General features: G+C 36.1%; 1 long non-coding RNA gene across 1 annotated transcript; it reads right to left on the bottom strand.

Moving 5' to 3' along the window:
- Positions 1-2009: 2009 nt before the first annotated feature.
- LOC130469008 (uncharacterized) lies at positions 2010-12223 on the bottom strand. The gene is made up of 3 exons (XR_008929374.1): positions 11984-12223; positions 3230-3303; positions 2010-2285 (listed from the first exon to the last, which is right to left on the bottom strand). It is a non-coding gene; the product is annotated as an uncharacterized lncRNA (long non-coding RNA).
- Between the last annotated feature and the right edge of the window lie 376 nt (positions 12224-12599).

Below are 12599 nucleotides of genomic sequence, written 5' to 3'. Positions count from 1 at the left end.
TGACACAAAAATCACTCGATTTGGATGAGTAATGAAGAAACTGCCGAAAAACTGCGTACATATAATTAAATAAACGCAATTTGCAATTAATTAACAATTACGAAAATTAATCACCCCTTTTAATTCTTGCAAATTTGTAACATTTAACCATGTTTATGCAATTTAGATTATGAAAATAATAAGAGGCTCTGATACCACTGTTAGGTTATGATACATATGACAAAACATAAATCATGCGGAAAATCTTAATGCCAGAAAACATATTATTTACACATAATCATTTAGCATAATTTAGGAGCATACACTTTGTAGCGTGCCCTCCCTAGCTGCGCCCGAATCGAACAAGAACAAGTCTTTAGGACTCCAAATGTCGTCCCTCCGTAGATAGTCCACAGTACGTCCGGATCCGCCTCAAGTTAGACCAACTAGAATCGCCCTTAAGGTTACTAGGAATTTCGGCTATTGTGTTTGCAAGTGTATGGCTGATTTTTCTTTCAAAAACTTACCCTTTGAATACTTCAATTGTTTTTATAAATTATGAGCCTAGGCACTTATTTATAGAGGTATGGAAAAGGAATTATAATCCTATTAGGATATTAATTAGTTTAATTAGAATCCTGCTAGGACTCTATTAAATAATCATTATCTAATAGTTTTAGGATTTAATCATATTTCGAATCCTGATTGCTTTAGGATTCCCGCACGAGCATTTCACGAGCACCGTACACCCGCGCAAGCCTTGCGGCCCACGCTAGGCGCACAGCGCTCGGCCCACTGCTGTTGTGCTCTCGCGCGTGCGCCCCATGCCTTGGTTGGGCCTGGCCTTGCGCTGGGCCTGGTGGAGGCTTGGCGTGCGATGGTGCGTGTGGCTCGCTGGGCGATGGCCTGGCTTCGTGCTGGGCCTCGTCCGATGCTAATTCGTACGATACGCTTCCGATTAAATTCCCGATTCCGGAATTCATTTCCGATACGAACAATATTTAATATTTCCGATTCCGGAATTAATTTCCGTTTCGAACAAATATTTAATATTTCCGTTTCCGGAATTATTTTCCGATTCCGATAATATTTCCGATTCTGACAATATTTCCGTTTCCGGCAATATTCCCGATTCCGGCAATATTTCCATTTCCGATAATATTTTCCGATATGTACCATGTTTCCGTTTCCGGCAACATCTACGACTTGGATAATATTTATATTTCCGATACGATCCATATTTCCGTTTCCGGCAATATCATCGTTTCCGGAGTATTCACTTGCTTGTGACGATCTCAGCTCCCACTGAAACCAAGATCCGTCGATTCTGAATATCCATAGATAGAGTATTTAATGCCATTAAATACTTGATCCGTTTACGTACTATTTGTGTGACCCTACGGGTTCAGTCAAGTGAAAGCTGTGGATTAATATCATTAATTCCACTTGAACTGAAGCGGCCTCTAGCTAGGCATTCAGCTCACTTGATCTCACTGAATTATTAACTTGTTAATTAATACTGAACCGCATTTATTAGACTTAACATTGAATGCATACTTGGACCAAGGGCCCTATTTCCTTCATATGTATCATAACCTAACAAGTGAGGGTCGAGTGGCCTCAAGGGGTGCAATACCACGCAAGGGGGGAGGGGTGTACCTTTGTTGGGGTGATATTGAGCTATGTCCTGGCAGGTTGAAGGGAATAGGGGTAAGGTGGGGCTGCTGTTGGGTTGCATGAATTGGAGGGGTGGAGTTAAAAGTTTGGTCTGGAATATTAGGTCGTGGTTAGTTGGGCTGGTCCAATGGGGAGGCAGGCTCATGGATATGAGCTGGAGCAGAGGTAGAGGGAAGTAGTGGGGTCGGGAAGGAGGTGTGGCAGATTCCTCAGGCCCACGAGTCTCCTGCGTATTTGACTGCATTGCAATACCCTCCTGAGCGTTTGGGCCACGATGTTTGTAACACCCCGGTAATTCTCTCTTTTCTAGAATAACCCTTTTTATAAATATAACTATAGAGAATTATCAAAGTATTATCGCCCGTGTGAAAACTTAACGGCTTATTCAGAATTTTGCAGCGGAAAACATAAAACTAACTTTAGGTTTATAAATAATCAACTACAGAGTTAATTCCAAAACCAATCAACGGAAATAAAGTCAATGTAACTAGTTCAACAAGTTTAAAGTCCAATTAAACAAACCAAAGTTGACTTAGCAATTCAAAACTAAATACAAGCTCTCTAATCCCGATCCCAATGATGCATCATCTTCAAACCTGTAGATGGTAACGCTTATTGATCCTTAGAGACTTCTCACCAAAATGGGTCATCACAGGATCAATAAGGCATAGCCATGATCAACACACACAAACAAAGCAAGTAATCAGCAAAGCTGAGTACTACATACTAAATCAGTAAATAAATATTCCTAACATGATACTAATAAAACATAAGTAAGGACGACCCAAACATATTAACTTGAAAACTACGCTTGACTAGACTAGAATAGACTAGACCTTTATATCATTAATATTATTTTAATTGAAATAGCCAATGGACCAAGTTGTCTACTAGAAGCCTTCACTAAGGAAGACGAGGTACGTGTGCGACTCCGTAACCCCAATGACCTACGATATCGAGGAACTTTTGAATAAAATAGAACACGGTGAGCAATCCGGTCCCAGAAAAATCCATAGGCGACCCATGACCCCAACTCCTGATTGTCCGTCACTTCAGACGTGCACAGTCTAAAGCTATTGCTACTCAGCTTCATTTTACATGATTTACTTTTTAAGACTTGGTTACGACTCGTCAATCACATAAGTAATATAATCAACAAGTATTCACAACTGTTTTTATCTTGGAAATAAGTAAGCGATCACAAAGTTATCAACCAAGACTCATTCCAATTAACTCAACCTTTCCTTTAACAATGGTTAACCACCTTTATATAGGTGTAAAGTATCAGCTTACTAAACAAGGTCCTCGGCCCTCATAAAGTAGTGAAATGCTAAAAGGGAACAACTATCAATTGATCTAAACCAATATATATAAAATAATATAAAGTTCCCAACCAACATGCTTGCATCAATCATCTATGATAACATGTTATAATTGTCATAATAAAATTCTATGCTCAACGCATTCATCCAACGACATTGAACATGAAAATCCAACATACACAAGTTCATCAATATATTACACAAGGTTTCCACAATAGCCCACATCCACAAACACACAGGTATGTACGTACCTTGTGTAAACACATTGATAGGCCACTTTAGCACTTCCAAAAGTCGCCTACAGAGAATTCTCCGCCTAAAACAACTAACAAAGATTCCCAATCAACTTCTAATCATTCACAAAAATAATAAAGCATTCTAAATACATCCTAAACATATTTAGAACCTTCCCCAATATCAAAACTTGGATATTTGATCTCCTAGCATAATAATTTCTTCACTAATGATCACAATTTATCATAAACTCCAATATAACATGCCCTTTGCGATTTTCAGCAACATAACTAATTTCAAACTACTCCAAAACGTAATCAACATGTTTGAAATCATAAAAACAATAACTTTAATAACTTATAATCATCTACCATGATTTCAAAACTATTAAACCTTAAATTCATGTTTGAAATAATTTAAATCCTTATTTCAATTCAATTATGAAATCTGAAATTTAAATTATTAATTATGCAAAATATATAATCTAAAAATTCTAAATTAATCATAAAAAGTTATACTTCCTCCGTTCAGGAAATATTGCACCATTTGTTTTTTACACTATTCACACTACGACTTTGACCATTTATTGTGATTTGTACGTAAGGAAATTTTAGTCATGTGAGGTCATGTTAGATTCGTATCGATATATATTTTCAAAATAATAATTTTTTATAATTTTTACTTGCACACGGTTTGAGATATTAAGAGACAAAGTAATGGTTAAAGGAGTAAAAGTCAACCATGGTGTGATATTTCCGGAACGGATGAAGTAATTTTAATTCAAGAAACATAAATTAATTTATTAAAAAGTAATAAAATCATTAATTAGTTTATAGTTTAAGGAATTAACCAAAAGAAGAGAACAAGTAGGTTGCCGGCGAACAAGGTGGTGCGGCGGCGTATAGGTGGCCGCGGCTGTGCGGCGGTGAAGGTAGTCACGTTGTGGTGGTTGTGCAAACAAGAAACAATGAAGAGAGGGGGTTGCGATTGCGTGCTTGACAGAGAAATGAGGGAGGCTGGCGGCGGCTGGCCAGCGCGGCAAGGGCGGCAGTGAGGTTGTGGTTGTTGATGCAAGCGGCGTGAAGGTACTGGTTCGAATCAAAAGAACCAACGAGTGAGGAAATAAAAACGGAATGAAGGAGGAGAAGTTACCAAGAAGAGGAGGCCAGTAGCGCAGCAACACGGCGGTGGTGGCAGGGTGGTGCGACGGCTGACAAAGGAGAAGGAGGAAACAACAGTTCCACCTGAAGGAGGGAGGAAGAAAATAACGTGAATTGTTTTTGTTTTTGTGGGTTTGTCAGTTGAGAGGAGAGAGAGAATAATTGTGAGTAAAAATTTGGGGTTTGGGGTTTATTTACTTGTGGGATTTACTAAATGGGCTAAGATTAGAATTGTTTTTAGTGTTTGAATCCCAACCGATTAGAAGTATTTCCAAATTCAACGTGTTTTCTTATTTCAAATTCTTTTCAAAGTATGATTCTAAAAAAAAATTATGTTTGATTGCATAAATCGTTAAAATATTTAAAATGTAATTAAATAAAATAAATATACATTAAATATATATTTATTACTAAAATTCGTAAAGTCTATTTAAATATAAGTAACTATGAGTTAAAATATATTAAATAAATTTATAAATTTACGGGGGATTACAATGTTTGGTTGGTCCACCTATGTGCTTGTTCAGCCATGGGAGGGATAAAGTGGGTTGGGGTGGTATTGAAGGAAAGAGTAATCAGTTTCTTTAAACTGGGCCAAGTTCCTCAAAGGAAATTTATTTTCGTCAAATGTAACATGCTGGGACAAGACGACTTTGTTGGTGGATAGATCCAAGCACTTGTACCCCGCATGGTATACACATGGGGGTGGAACGAGGGGCCAATTTATGAGGCGCCTTAGCGGAAAGATTAGGAAAACAAAGACACCCGAAAATCCTAATTTGGTCATATGACGAGGTTTTTCGAAATAGACTTCTGCAGGAGTGATATTATTCAAATATGTATTATTTGAATTCACAATAAATCTTTAAAACAATAAATTTCGAGTATGAATGTCGAATGGAAAACCTTTTGGTGCTTGTTAATTCAAAATACAATGTAGTTTTGAGATCATAAAGCATTGAGTTTAAACGCTCACCTTTACCAATGGTTAACAACCTAATATCTTTGTCCATTTCATTCTCGAATTAGTCTAGTCCCTAGACATTCTAATAGATCGATGCTTAGAGAACTTTAGAAGCTTCTGGTAAGATCATCTAGTTGAAGCAAAATATTCAACATCAATTAAATGGTAAGAACTTTGTTGGAGTGACATTGGACATGTCTAACAAAATATAAAACTCAACACTAGAGAAGTCAATTCTTTAGACTATAAGAAAGGGTACAAGAAATAGGAAAACAAGGAACAAGTGAAAGGAATTTACAATTCTGTTTCTACCTAAAAGTTAATGTTTAAAGAGAAGTGACCTAGCAATCAAACTTCCTTGGTATCATATACCGCTTGAGGTTCTTACTTCGGTAATAACTTAAATGATGGAAGTTAGGATACACTAATGACCTACAAGTGGGAAATGAAGCATGGCATTGCTACATTAGTTGTAGGGTCATCTAGTTTGTTTTAAGCCCTTTCAAATAGCTATTTTGTTCCTTAATCAGCATACCTAAATTTCTGTTTCAAACATAGAACATTCAAAGTAAACAAAAAAATGTTCGTTTGTTTATTTGAATGGAATGGTCATTTACGGGTTGAGTCATGTATGCTTGATTAAAACAAACAACTCTTTAACAATAAAAAACTTACTAGGTTCAAATCAATCTCTTGATTTGAGTTCCACTAACTTTTAGCATTGTTGCTTAGACCATATCAACAAGGTAACATTCAAAAGCTCTATTTTTGATGGACTTTTTGAAAGTTGATTGATTTCTAGATCATTCAAGACAAGCTAGTCTTACTTGTGGAAAGCAACAAATGATATGAACTATTGTTAGAACTCCTAGACAATAGAGTTCAAAGCTAAAGAAAGATATTATGACTTATTATATCACCTGGTTTTAAGTAAGTATGGATTTATTTATATCACCTGGTTTTAAGTAAGTATGGATTTATTTACTCAATGTGATATAAGTTTGAATCTGTTTGGCTAGTTCAAAGATTCAGAAGTATAAAATCCACTTGGCAAGAAATCATAAAGATCTAGGTTAGGTCATGTTGATGATTACTTATACCAAGAATGATCATCAATGATTGCGTGTTGTAATTTCTCAATCTAGCTCCATAAGATATGGTTTATCTAAACTGGAATGATCAAAGTCAATTAGTACTTGATTCGATCAATGATGAATCATAATGTTTTTTCCTATAATTTCTAAACAAAATGCTCAACTACCACCAAACTAAACCAAATTTGTCAAAGCTATTGAAAAGTAATTTTAGAAGATCTTTTCAATAATATATATATCTAAAGAGTTGCTAAACTCAGTGGGAGCTTAGTGTTTGTTATTCAAAAAAGTAAGGCCCAAGTATAGATATATGTTTCATTGTGGTGAGGCACAAGGGTAATATTTCTACCACGATTTTTTGAGAACACAATGTTTGTTTGCTCGAAATAGTGTCCTTTTGGAAATTCGTTTCCAAAATGATAAGTGGGAGAAAATAAACCTCGAAAGGTCTTCGAGGCGAACAACAAACATAAAAGGACATTCTGGAGGCTTTTAGAAGTTCTTCAGAAAATCCGAATGCTTATTCTTTAAGAACTTTAGAAGTGGCTCTAAAGAATAGAAATCTCTTAGAAGACTTTACAAGTGCTTCAAGGAGAACAGAATATTCAAAGGAATTTCAAGTGTCTATTGATATTCTATTGTTTGATGTTCTAAACCCATGTAGGCATGAGTTTAGGTCACTGAAGCTATGAGATTCTTCTATTAGATAGTGAAGAAACCTACAACTTGCAGTCAGACTATTATCATGAAGATAAATGAGTTTATGACTTATAAGAAAGCTATGACGAAACCCAGGTTCCCTAAAATGGTTAGAGGCCATACGTAGATTCAAATGTTTTAGATGGTTAGAGGCCATACAACAAAATCAATGTTTTGATGACAAAATTGGAATTTTGGTTATTTGCAAAAATAGATTAATACCTATTGGTTACAAGAAAACTCACGACGTGGATTGTGTTAAAACATCATGCATAATCGTAATGCTCAAGTCTATAATACAAGCAATGATTGCATATTGGTACATATGACAATTGGATGATAAAACGTATTCCTCAATCAAATGTTGGAATAAGATATGTACATGACATGTCATAGGATTTGTGGATCTAAATAATGCTTGAAATGAATGCTAGCTTATGAAATCTAAGTATGGATTTAAGCAAGCAACTGTGAATTGGAGCTGTATTTTAGTAAAACTAATAAGTATTTTAGTTTCATAAAATGTAGACGATTCTTATAGGTGTATAAGAAGTTTAGTGGGAGTACGTAAAACTCAATTGGTCCTATGTGTATCACACATATTTCTCTATTGTAAAATTACATTCAAATGCTAATAACTTAGATTTGAAAATTATTTATCAATGCTGGACCAAGGCGAAACTTAGTACATATTGGGTACTAAGATCTATTTACAAAGATCTTAGAATATTGTTTTGGATTAAGTAATGGCATTTACTAAATCAAGCACGAAAGACTCATTTGGAGATATTAGACCCATATGAATAAATCCAAGTAATGAGTGTTTGAACTATGTATAAGCATTTACTAAGTTAAACATCAAAGAATCTAGATGAGATTCTTCACCTATATTATACATTAAAGAATTAGCTGGATTCGGTATCTATTGAAACTGAATGAGCTAAAGTCACATGAATATAATTCAATTGGGAATTATTCTGCAAGAGAAGTTATCATGTATGATATAATATGAGGATCGCCAAAAATGTATCTTGTGGCTTTAGGCATAACGAACATGTACCGATCTCTATTGGTCTAAGTAAAGATCAACTAGATTGAGATCAAGAAAATCCTATGGTACTTGAAAAGGTAAATAGGAACAGTTCTTGATTCAAGGAAATGAAGATATGCTAAATATTGATGCTACACGCATAAACACTAGCAAAGGATCAAGCAAGATCTCTTTTGAGTTAACCATTGGCAAGGACGAGGTATAAAGCATCGTGTTTTAAAATTGAAATATGGATTAAAGACCATGAGTTGTTGCGTGAGAAATTAAATATTAATTTCTATGTTCTAAGATACAGCTGGGAAGTCTTCCACATATCCGTGAACTGCTTTGATAAGTAAATCCAAACAAAGCATCACTAGTAACCTAAACAGTTGAAGTAAAAGTACTTATTGCCTAAGAAGCAAAAAACAGAGTTGTTAAAGAGTTCTTCACTGAACTTGGGTAGATCACATGTCTGCTAACTTGATGGTTCTTCATTGCAAAATGCGTAGACTCACTCTCAAAGCAAGAAAGACTAGATCACAAAATAAACATACTCAAAAGATCTTATTATCCTATCTCGAAAGGCATTCGATGAAAAGGATATTAAGATTGGCAAAGCATGATAACTAAACCTATGCAACGATTGAGAAACAACACTCACGTTGTGGCACTGGAAATCAAGCATAGTTTTGAATTCCATTTGTTGTTTTAAAAATGGGTTAGGGGCCCATGGTTGTAAAGCATCGGGGTTGAACATTTATCATATATGAAATGTATTTTCATATTCCATTTAATCTTGGTTTAGTATTAAATGATGAGTCCTTTCAATTTGACAAAATATATTCAAGATAGAGTGTCAGTACCAGTCCCGTGACTAAGAAATGTCTATCAAGTGAACTTGAATGTCAAAAATTGAAAATGGTCCCTGGTCGGAAGTTTCCTATAAAGGTGGACGCATAGAAAACACCAGACAACTAGAATGCAAGATGACTAGTAGTTCTATTTCTTGAACTATGTGGACATCGCAATGTCGCAATCATTTGCATATATACTTACTTGAGAAGATTAGTATCGGACATACCTATGAAACTTTACTTTAAGAGATGAAAATCGGTCATTGTAAATTTCATTACATTATTAGACACTAATCATTAATACCTGAGTGATTTGATATTACTTGTTTGAGAACTGGTTACTTTGACGTTGTCAAGCGTCGCACCGTAAAAGGAGGCTATAACGGCAACGCTCGGATAATCACCTATCAAACGAAGTCTAACCTCAAGATCTCAAGATTGAGATTGTCCTCCCATAAATCGGGATTAAATGCCGAAAGTTGTACAAGGCCACTCGGAGAGCTAGAAATTGTAAAATGCATGGCCGTGCTCAGATGAATCATAGGCTATGATTATTTGTTTATTTGATCATTTGAACTCTGACACCGAGAAATACCTCTGGACATAATAAGGATGACTACTCTTACCTTATTTTCATGACCAGGCATCGAGCGACAAAGGAATTAGGAAATGCACATTTGTCCCTAAGGACAAGTGGGAGACTGAAGGAAATAATGCCCTTGGTCCAAGTTTGCATTTATACATTTAATGCTAATTCTAATAAATGCGGTTCAGTATTAATTAAACAAGTTAAAAATTCAGTGAGATCAAGTGAACTGAATGCCTAGCTAGAGGTCGCTTCAGTTCAAGTGGAATTAATAATATTAATCCACAACTTACTCTTGACTGAACCCGTAGGGTCACACAAATAGTACGTGAACGGATCAAGTATTTAAGTGAATATATTATTCATTAAGTACTCTATTTATGATCATTCGAAATTGACGGATCTCGGTTCCGGTGGGAGCTGAAATCGTCAAAAAGCAAAGTAAAGAATAATCCGGAAATGAAGATGTTCCCGAAAACGGAAAGATGGTTCATGACGGAAATATAAATATTATCCAAATCGTAGATGTTGCCGGAAACAGAAACATGGTTCGTATCGCAAAATATTATCAGAAAAAGAAATATTGTCGGAATCGGAAATATTGCCGGAAACAGAAATATTACCGGAATCGGAAATATTGTCGGAATCGGAAATTATTAACGGAACCGAAAATATTATCGGAAACGTAAATATTGTTCGAATCGGAAAACGAATCAGAAGCTTTACGAGAGACAAGTCGGCAAGCGAGCCTAACCCGAGTACATAAAACCTTAGTAAATATCCTAGTTGGTTGAACCTAAGGCGGATCCAAACGTGCTGTGGACTATCTACGGAAGGGCGACACTTGGAGCTCTAAAGACTTGTTCTTGTTCGGTTCGGGAGCAGCTAGGGAAGGCACGCATCACATTGTATGTAACCTTAATTATGCTAATTGACTATGTGGCAATTAATTTGGATTTCTGGCTTTATGGTTTTTCCGCATGAATTATATTGTTTGTATTGTTCATAACCCTACAATTATTTAGTGCCTTTGTGCCTAATATATTAATTAAATAAGTCGCCATTTCAAGGGAATCTACCCAATATGACGGGGGAAGGGAAGCATGAAAAAGAAGAGTACGAGACATATTTATGGTCTTAATCATGCGTTCGGCCTTTTCATTTTAGGAAGAGGTGTGCGGACAAGAAAATCAAAAAATAAAACCATTTTTGACACAAAATAATTTAAACGGATCATTATCAAATTCCCTCCCATGGTCACATTGAAAGGATTTAATTGGGCGTTCAAATTAAGTGAGAACATCTATTACTATATACTAAAAGAGACACCAGGAATGACACGTGTCAATTTCTGATGCGATTTTTTCCCGCCAAAAACCACTTTCCCAAAAAAGTGTATCTGTTTTATTTTATTTTTATTCTACCTTTTTTCTATAAACTACTCCTTATTTATGTGTGGAAATAAATTTTAGTTTATAAATTATGGCAATAATAGATACGACGTAATAATAATTATTCTAAATTGGTAATATTTTAGTCAAATCGCTATATTAATAATGGAAAATATATCACTCAATTTTTTGATCAAATTGTCATATTAAATATGAATATTAGATGAATAAATTTAAACGAGTATGTTAAAAATGTTATAACTATGCAGTAGTTTGGGAGATAATCAGATAAATATTTTGTGAAAAAAATATTAAAATCCGTGCGTGTACGTGATCTAATCTAGTATTATCTAAAATTCAAGAAAGATTGAAAAGGGTATGTCCACGCAAAATGAGTGTAATCATCCAATAGTACTAATATTTATGGCCTTTCAAGCTACGAATAGGTGAAGTTATATCAAAAGCAGAGACAGTAGTACTTATTGAATCATGAAACGTCAAACGGGAGTGTTTTCCTAACTGACAAGAGTTGCAAAAACTGGAAACATGATCTTTATTTCAAGTAACAAAATTCTTAGACCTGAGAAAGCTTAAAACTGGTAGTCCTGGATGTCCAAGGCGGCTATGCCAAGTGGAGGATGACGACGCCGTGAGGGTGGTAGAAAGACATGTTGATGGTGTAGGTGTGGTGACAGGATATAGATCCCCCGAACTATTACATCTCGTGAGTATGTTCCCCGTACGAAGATCTTTTACAGAAAAACCATTAGGGGCATACTCAATTGAAACGTTATTATCAGTGGTAAACTTACGGACTGAAATAAGATTTTTTTTAATTATTTGAGGTGCTAGGAGAACATCACGAAGAGCTAACGGTGGGTTGGGGTGGGGTAGACTTGTATGACCATAACCAGTTACTGAAATGCGATGACCATTACCAACAAAAATATGATTATTAAGTGCTTAAATTAATTAAGGGCTTGAGAGTACCTCCATTATTGATCATGTGAGACATTGCTCCCGAATCCACGTACCAAGAGCCATCTTGCGGTAGAGTCATAGACATAGTAGCAAACGTATTTCCTAGCTCGGTCGGTGTCATCAAAGATCTATACTCAGAAATCAGAATGCTGGTACGGTGTGAATTGCTGCTGTATTGAGTATGCTTGTTGGTATGGTCCAGGTGCTCGCTGGACTGAGTTTGGCCCACGAATAGAAATTGGTGCACAAATACTTGTTGTGCTTGTTGTGGACGAGAAAAGGGGGCAGGGGCCCACTGTACTTGATTTACCCAAGTTTGGGTTTGCTGCTGAGGTGGGAAAGAGTTGTGAGATGGGCCGGCCCACTTTGAGTGATTAGATGAGTTTTGTTGTGGCTGTTGCTGTTGTGGAGACTCATGGCGACCACGACCTCTGCCACGACCTCTGCCGCCACTCCCTCTGCCACCACCGCCACCATGGTTCCGCGGTGGCTGGTGTGGTTGTTGTTGTGTTGGTGGTGGTTGGTCCGTATGATGGGCCACAAAAGGGTATTATTTACACCTTGATAATTCGAACAACGATCTTCTTCGAGTGCAATTGTGATTGGGCCTCTTCAAATATGGGAA

Source organism: Spinacia oleracea, chromosome 3 (assembly GCF_020520425.1).
Source record: "Spinacia oleracea cultivar Varoflay chromosome 3, BTI_SOV_V1, whole genome shotgun sequence".
Lineage (NCBI taxonomy): Eukaryota > Viridiplantae > Streptophyta > Magnoliopsida > Caryophyllales > Amaranthaceae > Spinacia > Spinacia oleracea.
The sequence above is the reverse complement of the archived record's forward strand: the minus strand, read 5'-3'. Positions and strand labels throughout refer to the sequence as shown.